Source organism: Drosophila willistoni, assembly GCF_018902025.1.
Source record: "Drosophila willistoni isolate 14030-0811.24 chromosome XL unlocalized genomic scaffold, UCI_dwil_1.1 Seg142, whole genome shotgun sequence".
NCBI classification, from domain to species: Eukaryota; Metazoa; Arthropoda; class Insecta; order Diptera; family Drosophilidae; genus Drosophila; species Drosophila willistoni.
Window position 1 is genome coordinate 548,822 of NW_025814053.1, and position 23,666 is coordinate 572,487.

The 23,666-nt window shown below is 37.6% G+C and overlaps 1 pseudogene; it reads right to left on the bottom strand.

Moving 5' to 3' along the window:
• Positions 1-785: 785 nt before the first annotated feature.
• Positions 786-21,863, bottom strand: LOC124460574 (annotated as a pseudogene).
• Positions 21,864-23,666: the final 1,803 nt, after the last annotated feature.

Consider the following 23,666-nt stretch of genomic DNA (forward strand, 5'->3'; position numbering starts at 1 on the left):
CTACTAGCCCATTTTGAGAAAAAGGAAATGCGAAATTTAGGTTCAATGTCCTATCCAAAAACTTTCCCTTTTAGTTTTTAGTTAAATATCAACGAGTTCGAATGAAATCAAGTTCAACCTAAATAGTTTTCGATTGATGTGTTTAATGAATGAATTTAAGCAATGTAGCCAGATCAAAAGAGCATAATATCTAACTTCGATTAGAACAGAGATCTCAGAGATCTTTTCGAAACTGCATTATGCACTCACATTTATGTCTAGAAGGGACTAAAGAATTCGGAGGCATTTTGGCAATTGGTCTATTAAGTTCATGTTTTAAGTTTCAATTGAAGGACATTGCACAATTTTAATTCATTTCAATATAGTTTCGTCTTGCCATGTGCGTATGTACATTTTGCTAATTTACAAATTAATTAAAATATTTTAATTGTTTATAATTTATTTTGCATTTTCATTTCTACTTGCTAAGACACACAAAAAATTCAATAACTATAGTTTTTCATTACTACTTCTTAATTTGTTTGTTTGTTTTTTTTTTTTTTTTGAATTTTATTACTTGTTTTTTTATTATTATCTAAATTCTAGTCTGAACTTCCAAATGCATGAAACGCTCTTGACCTTTAAATTAGTGTGGAATGTTTGTTTTTTTTTTTTTTTTTTTTGTTTTTTTTGAATTTGTTTGTTTTTTCATAATTTATATATATAATTAATACATATATATTTATATATATATATATTTAATTTTACAATTATTTACAAAGAGTGTAATTTTTTCCCAGTGTTTGTTTTTGTTTTGTTTTTTGGTTGGAAGAAAAAGGAGAAAGTTATCAAGATTAGAAAAAATCAGTTTCAGTTTTTTTATATGGATTGGTTTTTTTGTGTTTGTGGAGTGCATTAAGAAGGGTGGCGAGAAGCTTTAGGATAATTAGAATGAGTGTGTGCCTAGCCATAGCGTCTACATGGTGGGATCTAATGACGATTTATTCGAGTCGGACGCATTGGCATTGGCATTGGCGGCCCAGCCGCCGATGACAGCATCGGTTCCGTGATCGAATTCGATCGAATTATGGAATTGCGGTGGCTGTTGTGAGTGTTCCTGTTGCTGTTGCTGCTGGTGTTGTTGTTCTTGCTCTTGCTGCTTACTTTCCAAATAAGTGGCTATCTCATTGGCATTCTTATTAAAGGCTACCATCATCGCCGTATTGCCATTAGAGTCGCGTGCCTGTAAATTGGCTCCAGCTGCCACCAGCATTACACAAATATCGCGTCGATTCTGTTCAGCAATATGCAAGGCTGACTGACCGCTATTAGGACAAATAAGGAATAACAAAAATATAAAGTAAAGCGAATTGATATCAATTTCATAGTCATACCGATCCTTGTCGGCCATTGATGACACGTCGTGAGGCACAAGAAATTATATATTTGACAATGTCCTTATGATTATATTTGCAAGCAAAGTGCAAAGCTGTCTGTCCATTTTTGTTCACTGATTGTAATGAGTATCCTTGTTCATGTAGTGCTCGTAACTGAAAGACAAGAAGGAAATTTGCTTGATACTTCTCCTTCTGGGTAATATTATGTTGTATAAATCAGCTAACCAAACTGTTTCATCGATTAATTACCATATTGAGATCGCCATCTGGGGCTGCTAGTAGTATGGCGTCGGAAGTTTGCTCCAGAATAGGGCTATTACACATATGACATTGTGTAGGTGGTTGTGAGTGTGTGGGCATCGAGGAGTAGAGCAAATGAAAAGAACAAATTCAAGCATCAGTTTTATATTGAATATATATTTTTAATTCTATAATAGACTATAATGTGTATGCATTCTTATGAAGCGATTTTAGAATTTACGTAAAATTACAAGACATTTAAAGATAATTAGAGAGACATGAGGGGACACAGGTGAAAAGTGATATACAGAATACCTGAATCCATAACCAAAAACATCTTCGTTGAAACTGAACAAACGATCTTTGTTGCTGCATGCACAGATCAAAAAAAAATAATTATAATAATAAAAATCAAAAGAAAAACAAATTGTAAAAACATAAATTTTCTTTTTAAGAAGAAAACAGTTTTAAGGCAATGGAAATAATGAATTTCTCAAGTAATTTCTTAAGTAATTGTCACACGCAAACTAAATTAATCAAAAATTGAAGATTTCGTGTCTCGAGTTAAATTAAGTTAAAGATGGAGTTATAGAGATGTCGAGATAATTCAATATATAGGTATGATCAAAATCGTCAATTTTCATGGAGACAAAGACAACCAAATGAGCAGGACAGCACCACACTATACATACATAAGTTAGATATAATGTGGAATTTATCCTTTTAATTTTTCGTTTTGCTTGGTTAAAATGATTTAAATTAAGTCTTTGCTATTACCTCTTCCACTTCATCACTTTAATGGGCTTGGAGCCAATTTGCAAATCCTCATCTTTAAATAAAATTTTTTTCAAGTGTATTTCATGTTGGTGTGTGTGTGTGTTTATGTATGTGTACGTGTGAGTGTGTTAAAAAAGAAGAGTTGTACAAAATTATTAGTACATAGATCATATTTAAAAATTATTTACAAAAATCAAATTATAATACGGAAAAGGATCAACCATGTTATTTTCTCTATTCAGTGTAGGGAATATTGGGAACGGGGACAAGTTTGTTTTTAGATGAACCAAGTTACATATAACCTGCACTTACGATATGCGATTTCAAAAGGTTTACATGGCTGAGTGTAACGCAAAAGACCAAGCAGCAGCCGAAACAGTGTGTTTTTCGCCGAATCGGCGCCGTTTAGTGGACAAAGATAGGCAAGGTTCGAATTTGGTTTGTATAATCCACAAGGATTACCTTTTACTGGGAAAGCATTATTGTGCCAACTAGTGGGCCCCTTTAGAGTTGAATTGTAGCAAAAGAACAGAAGCACGGACTACCTTTGGCAGGGCTTAAGTGTTTAAGCCTTTGAAAGTTTTCGTCTTACTCTTTCTCTTACTTACAAGTGCCAAAGCAAAAAAACCTTTCAAAATTTCCTAACCAAAGAACGGACTGCAAGCGTAAGCCGAAATAAGCGGATCACATATTTCATCGTATGCTTGTATGACAGGTTAATGTATGTTAGAGTCACCATATATTGATCGACCACTGACTGTCCCTATAGATGGTGGTTCCAAAAAAGACTCAGCTTCGAGTGAAATAATAAAATAAGTTAGAATTTCCAACCACTTTTAGAGTTGAAGATATGGTATTGTCATTGCTTTTCTGAAGTTCTTCATCAGTTTACTGATACTAACAAGCCTTGAACAAACGTAATATACATACATACATATGTAATATGTAATATAATATACAACATTCGTGCACATTCAATTCCTTTTGTGCGTCGCACTCACTCCGTTCAATTCAATTCAAATGCATTTATTTAAACGTACGTTCTGAGTGAAGCCATGCAGCTCTCTAATATGTATCTCTTTTTGTACATATATACAACGACGATTGATTAAATATCAATGGAATCAGTGGACGTTTCAAAAATAATCTTGGAATTGGGTTTGAGTCGTTTTAACTAGAACATATCAATTACGAAAGATGCCGGTTATAACGATATTCAAGGGACCGGCATCTATTGTAAATGTAGAACTACCCGCCTGCGATTTTTTTTTGTGTTGTGTGTTGGTTTTTTATACCCTTTTTTGTACATGCTTGATCAGCACGATGAGACGAGCTCATAAAGTCATGTCTGGATCATCGCAAAATCTACCTAGATCGTTTAACATAGAATACTGAAAGTTTCCATCAGAGTTTCTATATACTGGACGCATTATGTATATATCCCGGAATGATAAGAACGATCAGTCGAAAACAGTGACTTCTCAATAACATCATTGTTTTCTAACTGTTTGGCATGAACTGCTTTCTAGGAGAATATTACACATAGTTATATACATATAATTCTGAATGTTTTTAAAGATCGGATGACTATATTATATATAAACATACGACAAAATGGCATGCTATATGGGAAATACTGCTCCCGCTTGACTTCGTCAGCCCTCTCCCGGAAACTCGATTCGTAGAAAAGGTAGTTTTTTTTGGCTTTGACGACTGAAGGTAAGGGAAGAGTTACAAAAATACTTGCAAAGGTGTGCTGACTTCGACTCTGTCGAAGTAAGACCCGGCCCTCTGGTTTTTTGTTTGGTTTATGTGGTTTTTGGTTGTGTAGGTAGAACGGAATACGGTTAGTCCTTGCGCGTTTAACTATTGATTAGGTAATCGTGGGTTAGTTAAAGGCGTTGGCTCGAATCAAATGTGAATAATTTCTCTACTTACATGGCAAAGACTAATCTGTATTCCAGTCCTATTTGATAGGTAGGTGTATATTATGTGTTAAGGCTAAGGTTCAAAGTGGGTATCAAAAGCATGCAAGATAGTTTATATGTAGTAGAAGGGTAAGCAACAAAACATATAACTGTAGGTAACGGTAACACCTAAACTCTTTTCTTCATTTCGTTATTAAAATTTGTTATATTGTGTTTTATCTTTTTTTTTTTGGTTTTTTGTGTTTTTCTCGATTAAAGCTCGATGCGCTTCTTGCGATAGTGTAGATGACAGAACATGCGTCTATCTAGATATGGCTGCTGCTCGGCCACCTGCTGCTGAATAACATCCAAGCGTTCTTGCAGCGTCATTTGCTGTTCGAGGGACGCATTGGTCGTCTGCATGGGTGGCCAGCAGCCAGCTAATAGAAGCCTACCCGTACTGCCGGCTGCACCGCGTCCTTGTGCCTGATCCATTTGACGTCGTTCGTTTTGTGCCTGCCGCTGCGAGAAGGCCGCAAACGAGCGCTCCTGGTCCGGTGTCTGTGGCATTGTGGCCGCCTCATGGTCGAGTATATAGAGCTCATCTATGGCGATATCGCATATGTAATGCAAATGCTCTTGGGCCCTATCAATGCGGAAATAATGCTCCGCAGTGCAGGCTTCAAAATAAGACAAATAATAATATGTTCTTTAAATTGTTTCAATAGAGATGTATACATCATTTTGTACTTACCATCAATGAAGCACCAATCCTGTGAGACCTTTGGATAAGAAATGGACTCTTCAAATTTAGTATTTAACATGTTGCGCACATGCTCGAGATCGCATTGAGATTCGATTTCAATTTGTCCCAATTTATTGGCCAATTTACGTAGCATCTCCTTATCGTAATGATATTGCTCATATTGTTGCATTGTCACGCGTAGAATATTCAATTGGAGTTTCTCTAGTGGATTGACACTGTAATAAATATAAAAGAGATTAATGACATCCTTCATTTTCAAACGTTTATTTCAAAACAAATGAAATAAAAAAATCAATTGAAACGCAGCGATTGGTTAACTTTGTTATAAACTAAAGAGGGAACATGCCTGATAACTTGACTAAATTTGTTTTTGTGCAAAGAACTCAGCTGAATTTGCATCTTAGATAACGATTAAAAAGCGCATTCTCACACAAAGAGTATTCAAGGAGATTCTATATTCTTTATTAACAGGACGAGATTATAATATTCTTCCATCTTAACCAATGCAAACTTCTGTTATACCATCAAAGCTGCTGCAAAATGTTATATCTTATAACTCATGTTATCTTGGACTCAGGCAGATTAGACTGAGTCCATAATATCACATATATAGTTCCCATGTGAACGGTCGGTCGAAAACTGTAATTTGTATCAAATAACTTCGTTAGTTTTTGTTAAATGAATTATTGAGTCAATATTGATTAAGATCGAAAGACTATATCATATAGCTCACATTGGATCTATGGAAAAGCAAACTTTGACTGCGCCTTCTTCCTATTTAAATAATTCCTTAAAAAAAATTCCTTTAATAAGTTTCGTTTTCCGAATATTTTATGTATATGTACCTATATTTTTTAGGATTTTCAATATTTGGGAAGTTTTTCACTAAGCTCACTTTAATCGAATTGTTTTATATATCTACTGAGAAATTTCTCAATAATGAAGGATTTTCGATCGATGGTTATTTTGGCAGCTATATGTTATAGTGGTCCGATCCGACGAATTGTTAAATTTAATTTTCATTAGCAAATTAAAAGCTTAAATACCAAATGAGAGCGTAAAGCTGATTCACACAGGCGGACATGCATATATCGAGTCAGCTATAATGCTGATCAAGAATATATACACTGCGCGTCACCAGGTTAGCGCCCCCTTTAAGCTCACTGACAATGTTCAATCAATTCGAAACCATCAGAGCTCCAGCTTTAAGATTTTTTTTTATATTGTGCTACAATCATTTCTTTTTAAAATAAAATAACAATGGCAATTGTAGCAATAAGGAATTTGTTTTAATGAATGTTTTTGAGAAAGGTACAAAAAAAATGTAACAAAAATTTGGTCATCAGGTTAGCGCCCCCGCGTTAAATTCAATTTAATTAATTTGATAACCAATAATATTAGTTTATGACACCTGTACATAAAATTTCTATAATTTTTAAGTAATATTAGTAGTGCGTAATCCCGCCTTTGATTGAAATTACTTCAAAAATTCGATTGGGAATTGAATTATACAGTTGTTCGATATAATTCAATGATATGGTTGACCAAGCATTTTAATACCTTTGATCAACTCTGTCTTTGTAGTATCTGCTTTCCGGACTCATACACTTTCCTGACCAACCATCCCCAGACGTTTTCAATGATGTTAAGGTCGGGTGAGTATGGTGGCCACTCCATGAGATCAATTTTTTGGCCCTGAATCCATGACTTCACGGATCGGGCGGTGTGAATTGGCGCATTATCATGCTGGATAACCATACCATACCATGAAATTTTTCATATAGGCTTGTATATATTGCATAGTTTGTATATCTCGATTCAGCCGGATCGGACCACTATATCATATAGATCCTATACAAATGTCAAAGTCACGAGCAGTGACTTTTCTCAATAACTTCCTTATTTTCTGAACTTTTGTCGTCAAATTAAATATTGGTGAGTTTATTGCACCTATAAACGACTGTGCCAAATTGGATCAAGATCGGGTGACTATATCATATAGCTCCCTTAGGAACGATCGGTCGAGAACAGTGACTTTTGTCAATAACTTCGTTACTTTTGACGCGATTAAACATTTGTTAGTTTAATATATCTGTTATTCACTGTGCCAAATTTTATGACGATCGGCTACCTATATCATATAGCTACCATAGGAGCGATCGGTGGAAAATAGTGACTTTGATTAATAACCTCGTCATTTCCTATGCTAAGATTGTAGGCCGTTCTTTCGCAAAAAACCTTTTTCCACTTTGACGGCTATAGATAGGGAAACAGTTACTAAACAAGTTGCAAGGGTATAACAAACTTTGAAGTCGAAGTTAGCCCGGCCCTCTGGTTTTAAAATACGCTGTGCAAGGGTATGAAAACCAAAGAAACTAGTCATGCGTATTGGTTCATAGTAATAAACAATCTTAAAGTAGCGAAACGAGTAAAAAGCTGCTTCGATTACTGTTAGGGATTCATTGTCCGCCCTTGACGGGAAGTAGGTGCATGTCTATGGTAAAGGCAACTAGATGGATGGATACAGATACTCACTGAACATCGCCGCGTCCGTGCTTACGCGCTTGGCCAGCATGAGCGCCTTGTTTAAATTCAATCAATCTCAATGATTGAGGGCTTGACGCGACAGGCCTCGCCATCGACTTGCATGGGAATGGTTCGCTTGGTGATAATCTGGCCTTGCGGCATTGACATACAGGTGCCATGCATGCCGCTTGTAGCATAGGCAACTGGTAGGTGGTTAGGCCCACACCTCCATCAGGCCGTCATCAATGGATGGCTTTGATTGGCTAAAGGAGTCGTTCCAGGGATGAGTGCCTCCGCTATAGCTGTGGGATTTAGATAGTTGATTAGTCGATGCAATTACTTCCTACTACCACTTAATCTTCATTTCAATTTAATCGATATTTCTCTCACCTGGGTATGTTGAGAAAGAGTACGGCATGACAGCCGGCATCGCGCAGTTTGCCGGTGAAGTCCTGGCCATCGCATTCAAGTGATACCCATTGGAAAGATTGCGATATTGACGTAGAATTAAATCCTTGCCATTTTGGCCATAGTACATTTTGTTACGCAAACGTGAATTGAATCGCTCTGGATGAGCTTCACGGGCCTCATGGAATTCCAATGCAATATGGGCATCCACAACGAAATGAGAAATAATTATTAATCACATTTAACGGCACATTAGGCTTGCTTCGATCCACATGATCATCGGTAACATCATCGTTGGGTGTGACTTTGACCCGCCAGCGATCCATTAGCACGCACTGCGACATGCCAATTTCTCGTAAAATTTTCCCAATAGGTTCATCCGTATAGCCCTACAGCGAGAGAATGTTTCATTCAAAAAAGAATAGAAGTATTGAAAAAGAAGTCTACCCATTTCTGACCGTTAGTGTCGAAATATTTTAAACTAAGAGGTAGATACTTGAAGCGGACAGGTTAGAAATCTTTATAATTGAGTTACTTACCCGCCCAACCTAGGGAGCGAGCGAGATCGTTGCCAGTGCCCAAAGGCAACACGCCCACAGCTGGCACTGGTTGGAGCGGTGGATGTATCTGATCCAGGACTGATAAGACCCAACCACAGTGCCATCTCCGCCACAAGCCAGGACACGTAAATTTGGGCCTTGCGAAACATATCGAGACTTAAGTTGGAAACAGAATTATTAATTATTATAATTAGTTGTCTGCTTGTTGTTTGTTATGTTTTAATAGTACTCACCATTTTTGGACCACCTTGAGTTAGATCAAAGACTTGACGTGGATTAAGCAAATGCTGAAATTTACCCAACAACTTGACGCCCTGATTGCCTCCGGATTTAGGATTGATGAAACAATGACCGGTATTACCTCCGGTGATGGTATTGGCTTACAAATAAACGCACGCGGCTCCTTCTTTTCCTCTTTTCCCCTTTGACGTTGCTTTTGAGTTTGCTTTTTACTTTTGCCGCCACCGGCACCACCAGTTGGAACACCTGCTCCCGCCGCCAGCATTGTTCTTATTGCTAACACGTATTGAGGATTTAAAATTGCCCTTATTAGGCAGCTTGACAATCCACGATGGTGGCACAATAATCGGTGCATAGTTGCCTAAAAGAAAGTAAGATAAGGATAAAAATGGGCACAAGGACACAATGGTCAAGCAGGAATAAGGCAAATAACCAGCTAATTGAGTGTGCGTGTTGATTCGAAGCTAAATTAAATTTGCCACCTTTAAATACAGTTAAATTACAAGAACAAAAGTGATGTGATGATGTACAGAACACTGGATAAAGACAAATATGCCAGAATCCAGTCTGCATCGTCGCTATTCTACTTTTCTTAACGGAATTACCAGGACATACCAGAGGACATACCAGAGAGCAATTATGAATGCCAAAAAGGGCATAAGGGCACCGAAAGACAGACAGAAAGAGAATGGGTACAAAAGAACTTAGCCCATGTATGATGACACCGTGAGCTACTTTAATCTTCTCTAAACAATGGATAATAAATTGATTAACTACTAGAGATATACACACATCGTCTCGATCAAAATATAACTCGGCTCTTCGTTGCTATCACATCCGATTATATTATTTTTACCTAGTATAATTAATATTGATAATAAGCCGATAGTTTCGTTCAACATGAATGCTCTAAACTTGGATTTCAAACAGTTAAATTATCAACATTCAAAAAACGGTTTAAAACGAAGAGAAAAGAAAGGAGGGAAAGATGGAAAATGTTAATATTAGTATAGCTCGAATTCGACAATTCCTGCCATGAAAGCAGGATACAGAAAAAAGTGAGTAGTAGTCGTTATCGCCGACTTGGGTATACCATACACCAGGTGAACTAATATTGTAAAATTCGAAAACAAATGTATGTTCTACAAATTGTTTTAAAACATTGGGCTAATAACCAATTGTGGGGCGATGTATCATCCGGGTCCCCCTCCCAAAATACTCATTTCCACCATTAAAACCAAACCACAAGCACTCTAGGCGCGCCAACTAGCCAACGGCCAATTCTGCCTTATGGATCGCGTAGGCAAAATACGTTCATACGTATATTTTGTATGTTTCTAGTCCGATTTTAAATAGCAAATTTGGTAGTTTGATAGAATAGATTAAGTTTATTATCTGCCAAATTTGATCGCGATGTAAAACACTTGCAAATGCTTATCGGTTTTTTTCTAATATGGAGGCGGAGTGGGGTGGCAAAATACTTAAAATATATGTGTTCTGCGCTGCACAATACTAAGCAATATAAACATACTAAATTTGGTGCTTAGCTTTGTATCGCGTTTTCGAGAAAAATCAGTTTTGTTTAATTTGCGGGCGGAAATGGGCGTGCATAATTTTAAATAGTCAATATTGCGCGTCTATTAAGGCTAACTTACATACAAATTATAATGTTTAGGTAGCCTGATCATAGTTTTTAAGAAATCAGAGTTCTTAAATTCGGGGCGAAGGGGGGTGGCAAAAAGGTTGGACAATTATTATTCTGCGCGCTAACTAAACGAATAGGATAATATAAACATTTATGGATGTTTTTATCTGCTATTATCTCTTTTTAAGTATAACTGTTTTTATGTAATTCCTGGGGCGGAAGGGGCGTGGCAAGAATTTGAACAATCGAACCGATAAGGTAGCATACTACAGACATCAGACTGCATACAAATTGGTGGTCTATGCTCTTATGAGTCTCGGAGATCTAGGGTGTTTCATTAGCGACGGACGGAGGGACGGACGACGGACGGAAGGACGGACGGACGGACGGACGGACGGACGGAGGACGGAGCGGACAAGACGACATGGCTAGATCGGTGCAGTTTTTGATCTGATCAAGAATATATATACTTTGTGGAGGTGGAGATGCTTCCTTCGTGCGTGTTACATACATTTTGGCGGACTTTAATATACATTTCACCTAGTGGGGTGTATGGTATAGAAAGAGCGGCTGTTGCTGCTATGGTATCCCCCGCCACAGTTTTGAGTTGGGCTCTACTTTTTTGAGATTAGTGTCAACAAACTTCGAATGATTTTGACCATTTTCTTGGAACTCGCAAATAGTATTTTTTTTTGATGTTCTTTTGTCTTTTTTTTGTTCTCGTTCTACTTCACGCTTCTAACGCAACAAAATTCACCTGAACCAAATAGGGAAACAGCAAGAAAAACACAAAAAAAAAAAAAGGGGCGTTCCTTTTACCCTGTTTGTGCCTGCCTTGGCTTAAGATGGCACAACTGACCAGAAGAAGAGAGTAGTAAGTAAACGACTGAGTTGACTGACTGACTGACTGGCTGAGAGAGGGTGTAGAGCTGCGTTTTAACAATATTATAAGCAGACGTAGTAGACGGCGACCTAGCTAACCCAAGAGTTTTTTCAGTTTGAGTTGCGGCTCCTAAGAGTTCAGTCCGCAGACTTGTCGGAGACCCGGAGCCATAGCAGAGACAGAAGCCGCGAGTCCAGAAATCCAACAAAAAGTGGGTAAGAAAAAGTGTGATCATTTGCAGGAGTTGGGAGTTGTGTGATCAAGTAACGGAATGGCAGTGTAAGTTGCTTGTTAAATTCATCGGAGATAATGTGTTTAAGAGATGTCGATGGTTCGTTTGCTCCATGTCCCCTTCCCTAGTACCGGCCCGCTCTTTCTACACCAAGTGCTCTCTTCAAAGGTGTCAATTGTACAAATAACAAATGCATTTAAAAACAACATTTCCAAAAGAAGTTCAAACTGTAAGGTGGGACAACCAGAAAAAAGTGTGCTAATGAAGTCATGTTTGATCAGAGAAAGGACTACTTGAGTTGCAGACAGACAACAGCTTGATGGATGGCTTTGACAGAAAAAATAAATGATATTTGCTTATTAATAGATGCGCAAAATTGATGCAAATCAAGCAGCTTGACCGATCACAAGTAGTGCAAAGACAGCATGAAATTGGCTGTTTTCAGTCTAAGACGCGCAACCAAGTGGAGACTTTGGGTTAGACAAAATCAACACAACGTAACCAAAAAAAAGAGAGCATATAATGAAATCCTACAATTTGGCAAATTAACAGCATGTACAGAGAGGCCTAACTGCGCAAGAGCCACTCATTTTAATATTGATCCAATGCCTAAGCACGTCATGTCCGGTCGTCACTAAACATGGCGCACCCCCAGAGAAAAACACAAAAAAAACTTCCTCTTCTGCAGAAGAAGAGAAGAAAGTTTTTCGAAAAAAAAGGAAACATAATTTTTTGTATTGTGCGCAAAACGCATGTGGTCACGTCCATTTCTATAAGGATAGTCATTTTGAGTCGCGACGTGCGTTAAATTTATGGTCTTTCCTGCAGGTTTGTTCTTCTCTCTCTCTCTGTCTATCTATCTGCTTTTCATGAGGTGCGAAAGGCGATCAAATAACGACAAAACAGGTGTCAAGTTTGTGTCCTTTGTTTTGGTTTGTGTTCCTTCTGCAATCAATCATAAATTAAGGCAGGACAAAGTAGAATAAACATTCTATACAGGTGAAATAACTATATGGCTTAGTGGAGGGTCAAGTAGTCGCAACTGTTGATTGATTGATCTTAGAATTCTTAAATATTAGCGCTTAAGCTCAAGCTTTTGAATAATATTTCTGTTTAGTAAAGTGGCTTATCACCTTGCCTAAATACATATATATTTCTCGCCTAATGACACTTATTTGCAAGATTTATTTAATACTTTTGAATTATTATGCGCCAATTCTGTATTGATAATCTATGCATGTATCAATACTTCTCTAATCGCAATCCTTATCGGTTTGTGTCCTCGGGTATAGCGCCCATGTAGGTGATTAGCACGCGGTGGAAACATGACTAGGTGTTCATGCGATTCCGGAAACCTGAATGGTAACGTGCATGTCACTGTGGCCGCTGCCGGCGGCATGCGTCCATGTGGGGTGATGATGCGAGGGGAGGCTTGCAGACCGGGCGGCCGATGGCCAGCATGTGGAGTTCATAATGGTGCGGTGCGCTCCGGAATCCATGCGTAGCATGTAGGCCATCGTATACTGTACCAAAAAAACAATTTGATTTATGCTTAACTCTTTAAGTAAGTTTACAGTACTAGAGAGGGGAAGAAGGGGAGAGCGAGAGACGAGAGAGTGTTGTTTGTGTTTTCCAGCATTTCAAGATCAGCATAACAAATCATACTTGAGAGCCCTTTCCCCTAACTCCTATAATTTTTTTTTCGGTTGATATCTTATATAGTTTTAATTTCCAAGTACACGTCGTTTTTGGTCTAAAATCAACCGAAAAAAATTGAAGAAACATGGCAAATAGCAGAAACTGTTTTTGTGGTATTGTGTATTGACCTTGGTGATGTTTACTGTTGCTGGCGTTTTATTATATACACATACATTATATACATGATATATTTATATAGTATCTGTGTGTGTTCTTTGTCAGTTTGTACATTTTGTTTCTTCTTTCTTTCAACGTTTTTTGTGCATATTAGTTAAGCGCCGTCAAAAACAAAAAACCAAACAGCGGAACAACAACACAACGGCGCTCTACAAGCGACAACAAATTAAGAATAACGAACAATTTTGGTATGTTAAGTTAATCTGTCTATAAATGTTTCTATTTTACTCCTTTTTTCCAATTTTTTGGTTGTTTCAGGGTGGCGACAATTGCAACTGGTTTGTGTGCAATACTCAACAAGCAATTTAAGCTAGAAATAATTTGTATACTTTTTCTCATGAACACATTTAATTTGGGTAGTTCTACTTATCTAATTTTTGTAGACAGGCTTAGTGTGTTTATATTTCCAATTATATATGAATCTCGAGACTTTACACGAGAAATGGGTTGTTCTTATAATAGAAGTCTATTGGTGATGGCTGGAGTACGGGTATTTGTATTCAAAGACCTTTGAGTGTATTGTATTATATCTTTAGTAAGTGGGAGGTTATAAAGTGGTATTTTCTCATATTTACTTTATAGTTTTAATTAGAGGTACCAAACAGATATATAGATTAGTTGTCGATTTATGGTATGAACGAAAAGTTCAAATGTTGGTGGTTCTGTGTTGGTGGTGGTCTTCAGTTAATGTTGCGTTCTCTTATGTCGCACTGTGTCTGCTCGGTGGTGATATCTCTGATTAAGGCTGAAAGACTCGGTATATGAAGTCCGGGATAGATGTGGCTCACGTGCAGTTCATGAGACTTGAGTCTTAGATATGATAGGTGGGTGTATTGCTTGAGTGTGATAGAGTTGGACGTTAGTTATGATGGACGTGTGCTAGTAATTGTGTTTTGCGTTATTTCGTGTCGTTGCTCGTCCGGCATTGTCTGTCACTGTGTGTGTGCGTAATGCATTGCTCGAGGGTGTTCCTAACAAGACGTTCATTGAGACACTTTACAAAAAAAGTGCGGGCATGTGGGTAGGGGGGGTGTGGCATAGAATCCGCTAAGACGAATGAAATAAAGACGTTTTGGCATCAAAAGGTTGCCTACGCCACACAAGAATAAGTAACGACTTTCTGTTCAATATTTTCTTGTATTTTTTCCTTTTTTTTTTTGTTTGTTTCGACAGGATATAATTTTTAATTGACGTATGGTTACGTAAAAACAAATATAATGTTTCCTATCCTTTTCAAAATAACTAACACTAAATTGGTCAGGGAGCAAAACAGTCAATAGTTTCCATACTTAGGGTTTCTTTTTGAATAATTTATACGTTTTTGTCGGTTTACGATATAGCTAAGGCGGCAAGTGTTGTGGCTGCCGTCATATACCAAAGGCAATGAGGCACCGATGATCCAGATAGTTCCAAATAGGAGCACCCAGGCTGATGCAATTGGTGGCCAGCTGAACTCTGTTTTCACTTTACTAATCATAGTTGGCTCAATTGGGCAGTCACATGGGTGCGTCCAAGTAGCGTGAGATGGTTTTTTGGAGCGGGTAGACTAATTAGCGTATGGCGAGGGCAGCGCAAAAAGATTCACGAGAGAGAACAATCCAGTTGCCAGATGGGAAGCAAAGCGCATGATTTTAGGGAAACGACCAGAATGGCTATTAGGATTTATCAGCCATGGATCGAGAATGAACCCGCCTGGTGGCCTGAGAGGGCATCGTCGGGCTATTTTGGCCATCCAATAGATCCTGATCCCTGCCACAGCAACAGACTCATGGCCATGTTGAAATCACCTGTACATTACATAGCCAATATAGGGTGAGAGTATGGCTCGGCCTATGGTCAGCATGTTGGGTATCGTCATTATATTCTCTCGCTTCCGTGATCTCTCCAACTTTTTGCGGATTCGTTCTTGAACCAAAGACGTGCTCGCGTATTCATCGACCAGGAATTTGCGTCGTTCAATGATCGGCCCTCTGCTTTCAATGAGCCTTGCACAGATCTCGACCCTGGAGGTACCTTTGCAGCCGAATGTTTCTTGTCATCGGTATGCAGGCGGCAGGCGAGGCACATCCCAGTTTGTCTCTGGTTTGATATCAAAAACGAGATGCGTATGAAATCCGAGGCGGCCGCATAACGATTCAGACAATTCCAAAGCTGCTGCCCCACTCCATAAATGGACAGGCTGTGGACTACCCAGGTGCAAGGCCCTGCGCCTAGAGGTCGGTGCCACTTGACGGAAGAGAATAGCTGGCAACATTCTCAGATCACTTAGTCGTCTTTTAATGTTAAATGTTAACCAAAATTTAAATATTCCTTTGGATTTTCAGACGTTTTGGATTCGCCGTTGCAGAAAGAGTCACACCTTTACAAATTGAAACAATGGACAGTTTATATGGATGTCCGCGAATTTTAGCAAATTATTCGCTATTGAACAGAAATTTTTGAAATTGGTCAGATGAAATTAAATAAATTACGAATAAACTTGAAATTAAAAACTTCGAATAAATATTGCGTCAATGTTTTTCTTGTTGAAATTTAGAAACTAAGACATCCTAAATCTACGTTTGAAGTAATAAAAACAGGCATACTAGATTATAATACATAGTAGTAGCTAATCACTCAAGGGGCAATCTACTATTGCAAATCTATATATCTACGTATACGTAAACGACATTTAACACTGTAACACAATAGAATAGCAAGGAAACATTCTGACTCAAGCCTATTAAGAAAATTTCGACCTGGCCAAAAAAATGGAAGCAAAAGAGGACGGAGAGAGAGACCGAGAGCAACAATAACAGTAAAAAAATGTTTTTTGTAGCATATTTTCTTTAAGCATCAAGTATTTATAAAGCAGTTTTGTAGTTGTTTGGTCCATTAAACATTCCACAAATATCATTTACGGCTTAATGATTGCGTCACTTTTATTGCCAGAATAACCGAATAATAATGAAGTGTATCATAATTTGTAGAATTTTTCAGCAGTTTGTTTTCTAAATCATCCACCTAAATGTCTATGAAACTATTTACTCACTGACTGTACCCATACACAAAACAGCAGAGTCGATTATCGATGGCTCGATTGTGGCTGAGGGTTGTGTGGCTTTAAACTTTTTTAATCTAAAATTTATAATGCATTTGCCAAAAAAAAAAAAAACACAAAAACACGAAATTGGTAATTGATGGACGCAGTAAATAAAATAATACAACCTAAAATTATAAAATATTAAATATATAATCATTGAGTCGACAACCCCTATTGTTAACATTTTGAAATTGAATTTAAATTGAAAATGGGTTGAAACAAATTAATTCAATGTTGGGAAATGCCCACTTACCGGTATCGGTTTCGAGAACAATTTTCAATTAAATGTTGTATTAGAGAGTTTTGCGTTGCTCTCATCAATTAAAATTCATCTAATTGAATTTTCATTTGAAACTATACACGTCTACAACGTAATTAATTAAAATCATATTTTTAAAGTGCGGCATCAAATGAACTGATTTGTAGTTGTTTTATGCGTCTATTTTTTTCTTTTTTTGATGGGCAAATATTACTATTTGGAGCATTTTTCTTCAAAAGCAAGTTCGTTGTGACGTTTTTGTCTAAAACGACTTATGCTTCATTTTTTTAAAGATATTTTTATAAACATAAATTATAATATAAGAAGATAGTTATCAGGGATTGCTGAAATGCAGATTGATCCACAAATACAAATTCAACAGGATTTTGTTTTATTTTCGACAGTGTGATACCTGCATTTTTATTTGTATGGATTCAGAGAGTCATCTATTTTGTGACGCTCTGATCCCTGTGAACCCATACTGAACACAGACGCCTGAAACTAAAAGGCCAAAAAGGGCTTTTTCGACCCCGTTAACGCTATATTTGATTGATCAGTCCATCTAGTTATGTTCTCCCAGCAGAGCTATCGGCTGCTATGTAAGCTTGTTTTTTTCCCACGCCACTTTCGCCCTTCGTAATTCGAGTCAGCTTATGAATATTAGCTTTATTCAGCCAAAATAGTGCAGTTGGCAAGTGAAATGTGCTTGTATGAGTAAGCGAGATAGATGTAGAAGATTTTGTTTGTGCATTATATATGTTGCATGGTATACCGAGGCGGTGAAACGACTTACTTGCTTGCCTTTAAAGAGGGTAAAAACCACATAAAGAAAAGAAACGCAAGGTGGGAGAGAAGGGGGAAGAGTGAGCGACAGAGAACGGACAGAGAAAGGGTTGAAATAATTATGGTTTGAGTTTGGTTTTTCGCACAAATTTTAATTAAGTTAACGGGCCGCAATTTATATTTGCATTCGCGTCACGTAATTAATCAAGGACAATGGCAGGAGAGAAACCAGTGAACGAGCGACATAAAAAGAGAAAGTTAGAGCGCCAACAGAGATAGAAAAATGAATGGCTGGATGGATGAATGAATAAACAAAAAAAATAAAAAACAAGTATGACAACTTACCAAACGACATTCTCTCCAATTTTGGCCTGATTGAAGCATGACTCCTTGTTGTGGTAGATCTCATGGCACCAGGACAGGATAGCGCAACAATTTCCTTCGACCCAAAGAGTTTACTCTGAACAGCCTGCAGAAATAATTAATGACAATTTGCATAAGAGTATGTATGATATAATTAATATGATAATCTCACCTTGCCGCACTGCTTGCATTTGCCCTTCTCCATTTTGCGATGCACCAATGGTGATGGGTGGTCGTCTGCTCTCGATATTGTCGTATCCCACATCTCGATATGTTGGCTTACACGCTAGTTTGAGTCTTTTCATTCACAATTGGAATGCAATTCTGATGTGCAATCAGCTGACAGGCGAACACTTCATGCGCTGTCGCTCTTCTGCAAGAACGAAAAAAGGACACACACACACACACACATACATACACAATCAATTTTCAATTTCAGTGTTTTTACGATTTCTGTTGTTTTCCCTTTCTGTTTTTTACACTTTCCTGTTTTCCAAATTAAATGAACAATTATCGCCAGACAGATGAGAACCACAAAACATATTGAAATCCTTAATAAAGTCGCAGTCCAACATCTGCCTTAATTAACTTAAAAACTAAAGTCAAATTATTTATTTATCACATGTCAAATAAAAGTTCATTTAATAAGGAATGGATATATTGAAAAAGTCGCTTCCACACACAGCTCGTCAGCTTTAATTAACCTGATTGTACAAAAGGGGACACACTTTAGACCGAACAAACTACTAATAGCAAACATAAAATATTTGCATTTTTGTTTTGCTTTGATAGGATTTAAAGTTTAAAAATTTTAGAATCTACTAACAAATGTGTTTTGTTAAAATATTCGGACGAAGTACAAATTGATTTCCACTTGATGTGAGAACGCGCTGCAGCAGATTGGGTGAAAAACTGTTTGGCAATTTGGGAATCTATTAAAGTTCCTACCACTTACCTATAGTCTCTTTATTTATTCTCTCTTATTTATTATCCATTTAAAAGACACTTCATATTGACTATGTTAAGTTGAATCAAAAGATTAATGGTAATTTTTAATCATTTTGTTAGATATAAGTCTTCTCGAACAACCCAAAATCGTTGTGTGAATCTTATCCGTACAACGGTTATTGGTTAATAGGAACATTAACTGTATGAAATGAGACATCTTTCTCGTTCGGATGTGTTGGACGAGACGAGACCTAATTAAGTCAGCTTCATGACAAAACCTTCACAAACACAACTTCATCTCTGCATCTCATCGCATACCCACGACAGCTATTATACTTGCTGTTTTTGGAATTCCTGCCCTCTCCCTTTTTCCTTGTCTCTTTTGTTGAACATTTTCTGATTAGAATATTTGCTTTGTCCAAGTTTGGTATGACATACAAACTCCATTGCTTGCTCTCCTCTGCTGTGCACCTAGAACTATACTCATTCCAATAGTTATACACACACAGACACAAAACGTTCCTTTTCCTTTCTGCTTTTTTCTTCTTTTTCTAATTTTCTCACCACATGCAGATGAAGATAACAGCATTTCGCTTTCGGTTCTCCATCTCTTTTGCTGGTCCTCATCAACTCATACGCCCAAGCAGGCAATGACCATGACAAAGCACTTGCAACTTTTGGCAGTTATATGCCACCAATCCAAACACCCCTTTCCACCCACTCTGGATTGTGCCACGCCAACTTAGACATTAGATTGCGTGTGCGTCTCACAAAAATAATAATAATAAGAAAAAACGTAAGAAGGGAAAAGAAATGTTGAATAAGCACGCAATAAATAAATTACACATGTAAGCTTTCATTTGTACTTGCTACTTTTTGGTGTTCCCCCTCTCTTGCCCTCTCCTTTGTTTTTAATTGAATTGAGGGAATATTTGCAAACCTGTAACACACACATATGGATACATGTACTTACAATGCACTCCTCGTTGAGGCAGCAGAGGTCGCGAGCTGATGTCGGCTTCCAGTAGTGTTCACCCTGTACTGCATTCTCCGTCCAAATCTGGTAACAATGCGTATGGGGTCGACGGGCATTGCTCGAAGAGGCAGTCCGCCTAGAAAATTTTAATAAAATAATCCATCAGTTGGTAAAACTCTTCTAATGAAAATGTAATGAAAAGCAGCTTTATTGATAAGTACTGAAAATGTTTGCCTTTGGGTTCCTAAATTGATTTATCAAGTTGGAATCCATTTCTCAAACGTTTTTGTCTCCACAGTACGTTTTTTGTCGCTACAGTATACCAGTTTAATGTTAAAATTAAATATAAACTAATCTTCTGCTGTACCAGGCCATTAGCCATATTACTTGTACATGAACCACACGATTTTTCTGTAACACATCCATAACCTTCAATTCTGACTCTATTCCTTTCTAATTCGCTACACCCACTACCCCATTCCCCTCGATAAAGCATTGGTACATACATTAGTGATCGGCACGCATCACATATAGTTTATGTGGCGGTGTGTCTGCTTGATTTGTTCTGCTCATTGGCAGTTCCATTTTAAATTTACTATAACGCATGCTATATTTTTCGAGCTTAACAAAATTTGCAATATGATGTTTAACATTATGTGTAGTGTTTATCTCACTCAGGTAATAAATAGCTTAAGTCCACAAGCTTTTACAGTGGACAATCGGATGAACGGACAGATGTACATTGGCTAGTGAAACTTATCTAGAATATACGTACATATATATATACTTTTCCTTCCTGCGTCACAAACATCTAACCATCTTATAATGATCTCTGCAGGGGTATTAAAATAATGGAAAATCTACGTCTCTGGGACTATGTTTGTATTTATTATTAATTCCGATAAAGTATATTATCTAGACGTTTGTTCAAATGGCATTATTTTCATGGAAAAAAACAATCCACTCCTGATCGGTACGAGTATTGACATTCCTTGCCCGTCAGTTTATTTTAATAAATTCATTCAGTTAAAGAGCTATTGTGATGACATTTAGTACGCGATACCATAATTTAACTGTCATAAGAGCGATTGATAACTTTAATCAGAAAAATTGTCTTGTTTCTGGATAAGTATATCATTAAGGGCAGGCTTTGACACAAATTCGACTTTTTGTCGAAAAAAACATAAGAACATGCAAGGGTATACAAAAATCGACATGGCCCTATTTTCTTAATGTCTTTCGGTAAGATTTTTTGATAAGCAGGCAAAACCATCAATACATCAATAAAAATCTTAGATAATAGATTTTAGCAACATGGTCCAAAAATAAAATAGAAATAGTTTGCGACAATTTTTTGCTACGGCGAAATCCCTTAGTGGCCACTCACCTTTTGCGTCGCCAGGTGCCCAATGAATCAAGTTTCCTTTGACGAAATGCCGACTTTCTTTGCATGCCTATGGATGAGCGTCGAAAGCGACGTATGCCCCCGATGAGGAGCTGCCACCACCGGCAACGTTAACCGGATGAAGCAAACCTGTGTCAACCCATGATCCGCCAATACCAATGCCTACGGCCACGCCTATTCCACGCTGAGATTGAGATTGGGTTAGAGGTAGATGAGAACGCGTCGCGGCGGGGGCAGCGGCTGCTGCTGATGTTGATGTTGACTTGATGTTGATGATGATGATGACGTCGACGTGGATGATATGGATGAATGACTACTGCTGCCCTCCCCCGTCATATTCGTCTTCCGTTTGGAATTCCTCGTGCACTGCATGAAGCAGACGCTCCATGTTTAGAAATGTTGTTGCTTCTGTCACGATGTTGCTGCTGCTGGTGGTGTTGCTGCTGCTGTCGCTGTCACAGTTCAAATAAGATATGAACATGGCAACAACTTCTACGAATTTTCTTAATTTTTCATTCTTCCCACTTGTTGTTATTCTTCACTTCACTTGATTAGAGACGAGCACACACGTGCGCTAGTTTTTTTTCTATGCGCCTTTTTTTTCTTCTTTCTTTCTTTCGTTTTTGTTATTATTTTTCCTTTAGTTAATGCGTTTCAAAAGCAATTTTAAGTGTAATTCTAATTTGGTTTCTGCTTGTGTACGACTAAAGCTATAACTTTGTCTATCGTGTCTATCATTATGAATGCTCGGAATACAAAACGATTGCTGCGGTGGTGTGATACAATCTCTTTGTACGCTTCAATTGCTGGAAATCTCAAATTTTTCAACCAGTTGTCAGTAAGTTGACAAAGTGTGGCACATTTTTTAAAAAAAAAAAAAAATAATAATATGACCAAAAATATTTTGGTCATAATATTCAATTAGGTAGTTTGGCTGGAATGTGCCTCTTATCTAAACATAAACTATGGTCATCTAGAAACTAGAACTGATGATTGGTCAGCCAAATTAATAAGCCCAATTCCTTTTCCTAAAAATATTATTAGGTCAACCTTAGATTTTTGAAACTGAATTCGTTGTATTTTTGTTTTGGCATTGCCATTAATTGCCGGTCATATTATTTAAATTGAATGCGACAATAAACTAGTGGTTCCTTTAAATACATGCGGTATTCCGCTCTCTGATCTCAATCTCTTTGATCTGACATCTTGTACAAGTTCTTGAATAGAGTATTCTATATTCATATGGTATCAAATTTTTCCACTTGGTTTCATTTTAATCTCCGCTTCCATACAGCCGCCCCTTTCTCCACCACCCCTGTTTGCACTTTATCCACGCTTTAATACATTTGTATACAATTTTTTGTTTATATGCATTGTAATTAAATTCTTATCAGATGGAAAACAGAAAAATGTGACTCGCTTTGTGGGGAGGCAGAGAGCCACAAAAGGAAAAGCAGCGATGATGAAGGTGGGTGGCGTGTGGCCAGGGGGGACTGGAAGTCGGGGTTTTTTTTTTGGGGTCTACGTGTTCTTGTGTATATACACACAAACCTACTAGGTATGTATTGTGTGTGTGTGTGTGCTGCTTCTCGTTGGTGTTATTGGCCTTGGCAAATTGTAGGTTTTTATTGCAGATTTTCGCATGTCAATTGACAACGTTTAGGGCGTGTAGCACGATTCTTTTAGCCAAAAGCTTAGGCCAGTGTCTTTGTTTGGTGGGTTTTTTTTTTTTGGGGTTTTCGTTTTTGTTTTCCTCCATTTTGTTATTTTTTTCGTTTTTAGAGTGCGTTCTGATGGCTGTTTTTGACGCGCCAACATTTTTGTGCCACATTTTTGGCAGCCACGCTTGATTTACTGTTAATGTAGCGTGCATGTGTGTATGCTTTTGATTGACGTTGCCTTTGCCCGTGACCTAACTGCGCCCCGTATCCATTTCATTCGCCCCATATTTTGACGCTCCACTTCAGCAAAAAAAAAGTGAAGCATCTTTCATCTCCCAAAACCTCAAGCGTTTCACATTTTCTATAGAATTTTATAATTTTAACTTTCTTTTCTTAGATACATAGTCCTTAATGCAGTTTGCAATGCTTGTGCTTCTCCTATTTCGGTCTATTTTTAGAATCTGCAATTATTTCCAAAGGCCATTCAGTGGTTGTGGTTAGGGAAGTTGACACATTGCAAACGCCTTGCAAAAGTATCTAACCAAAGTGAAAGCCTCTTTGGAAGTTGCAAAATTGAATTGCAAATCAATTTGCTGTCGAAGTGTGTGAAACAATAAAGGGAGTCCTCCTTCGGTAAATGATTGGCTTTAAACCGCAATCGAATATTGACCGATGTTGGTTTAACACTTTTCTTTTGAGATAGGTTTTAGATTATTATGCGAAATGGTTTAACTCGTAATGGCATTTCATTAAA